This window comes from Athene cunicularia, assembly GCF_003259725.1.
Source record: "Athene cunicularia isolate RWA chromosome 17 unlocalized genomic scaffold, athCun1 chr17_part1, whole genome shotgun sequence".
In the NCBI taxonomy this organism is placed as follows: Eukaryota; Metazoa; Chordata; class Aves; order Strigiformes; family Strigidae; genus Athene; species Athene cunicularia.
The window spans coordinates 713,248-715,829 of NW_020799122.1; positions in this window are offsets into that span (position 1 = coordinate 713,248).

The following is a 2,582-nucleotide window of genomic DNA, read 5'->3' on the forward strand; positions in this document are numbered from 1 at the left end:
GTCCTGCTGCTGCGCCAGTACTTCCAAGGCGAGAGATTATCGTCTGAAACATTTAAATCCGTGCTATTTTGAGTCTGCAATTATTCCAGCTCTCACGATGACCGATCAATGTGCTGTCTCCGATTAATAAGACAAATTAGGGGAAGGGCATCCCTACGACAATGGCTGACGAGGGCCGGGGCGCGCGTGAGGGTGCGGACAAAAGCAGGAAGCGGCGCCAGCACCCAGCGGCCCTCGGGACTCCCCTCGCATGGGAGCCACCGTTCTCCCCGCGCACCTGCACGTCCCTCCTGCAAAGGCCGCGAAGCCGACGGGCCCGTCGCCGCCTTCCTGCTGCCTCTCTCCAGGGAGGGGCTGAGGCACTTCCAAAGACTGTGTGGCCAAGGGCAGCCAGGCACGGCCGGCACCTGCAGCCGTGTCCCCGCAGCCCCTCTCGGAGCACCCGGCGGGTTGCCTGGGACATGCTGGACATGGAGGGAAACCCAACACCCGTTACCTTGTGATCACCGACAGCCCCTCGTGGCCCGTGTGGAGGCCACCGGCCGCTCCCCGTGGCCTCGGTGACACCCGGCAGAGCTCCGTCCCCTCTGCCACCCTCCTGCGCTTTGGGCGCCACAGGGTCCCTGGTGTCCCCAGGGGCTGGCACTGTCCTCCCTCCCGCCAGCACAGCCCTCCCCAGTGCCTCATCCCTCCCATCCTGTTTTCCAGAGCCTAGGTTTAGTTTGAATCGAGTTAAGAGGCGAGCTGAACTGATGTGGCTCTTTCAGAGGCAGTCGCTGGCGGTGCACACCAGAACAGGATTTCCTCTTGCCTCTGAGAACGGAATAAGGGGCTGAGAGGAGAGAGTTCACCAGGGACACTAAAAGTGCCGCTTCCTTTCCAGGACCTGCACCCACTGCGGGTCCCACAGGGGTCTGTCGCCTCTGGGTGCTGCTGTGTGGGCGCTCACCCCCCAACCCCTCGGCACGGCTGCAGCACATGGCTCGGAAGGGCCCGAACATCAGGTTGTGTGTGTGTGTGTGTGTGATAAATGCGCACAACAGGCTGGTGAGAAACCTGTTGCGTGACACTGATTTTCAAAGCCTGCCCCGAGCACCAGCACGGGCCTGGAGCTCCCACCCTGTGTCTGGTGTCCTGATTTTCCTGAGGGTCTACCTCCCCAAATAAGCAAAGACAGATACCTACAACTCAACTGCATCTAGAATAATACATGGCTCCTAACTGAATACAAGGCTGTAATTCAATCAAGATGTTCTGCTGACACTATAAACTGGGAGAGCAGCTCAAAGCAGCGTGTATAAATGCCAGCAAAGCCCCGAGACTGAATTACAGCTGTACTGTTGCGCCAGACACCGTCATGGCTCAAACACAGGGGAACAAAGTCCTCTTTGTTAAACTAATTATTTTAATACATATAAGGAAAGGACAGAAAGGACCTGTTAAATATTTACCATTTCAGGCCTGTTCTTCGTAGGACGTTTTTTTTTCGCATGTTGTTGATATAAGCTGTTACGTGCAGCAGTTAAATCTGCCTATAAAAACGGAAAGGTTTGAAGTGTGCATGACATATTTCAGGGGGACCGGGTGACTCAGGGGGTTGGTAATGGAGCAGGCAGCCTTTCACCTCTGGAGCGCTGGTTTGAATCCAAAAGCCATTACCATCTGGAGGTCGTTTGGCGGCATCCCTGTCACGAGTTGGGCTGGTCTCGGTCCTAACGACTGCACGCTCGCGTGGTGAAAAGGTCCCCCATGCTGGCAGGGTGCCTGGTCATCCCGCCGGAGGGGCTGGGGAGGGCAGGGGACGGGACTCGAGCTCTTTCCGCCACCTTTGGGACCCCCTGGGACAAACGCAGCCTGGGGTGTCACACTGCTGTGACCCAAAGGGGACGGGGGGGGAGCTCAGGACAAACCGTGAGTCCCCCCAGTACCGGGAGGGGCCAGGCCCGCAGCTCGGGGCAGCACCAGTGTCCCCGTCCCACCGCGGCTCCTGAGGAGTGCAGCGGGGGACACCCGTGCCCCATCGCGCAGGCCAGGGGTGACTGGGGAGCTCGTCACCGGAGGAGAGTTTGGAAAAACCATTGCCAAGGGGAACGGCCGTGTTTGCTGTGTGGAAGAGCTGCCGTGGGGCTTGGGCGCTGCCGGCCCAGCGAGGGCACCGCACTGGGGAGAGGACATGGGACGTACCGGCGGCACACGGCAGGGACGGACCCGCAGGAAAGCTGCGGCGATGCCGGAGAGCACCGGGGACACCCTGTCACCCGCCTGGCAGCGGAAAACAGGGACCCCCAACAGCTGAGACCCCCCTGGCTTCCTCGACACCCTCTGCCCGGAGTTTGCTTGGGTTAACAGCGGTAACTTCCAGAGCGTGGCCGGGCCCACGCGCCGGCTCTGCAGGGCCACCACCGCAGGCTCCCGGCCACCGAGAGCCCGAGAGCGCGTCCCGCCAGCAGCGGTGGCACCGCGGCCTCCTGGTGACGGGTCCCGACGGCCGACCCTCTCCGCGAAGATGGATGAGAGCGTCTGCCTGCGACCCAGCCTGGCTGGCTGCTAAGAAAATGAGAGCTCTGTCCCCAGCCCAGCGC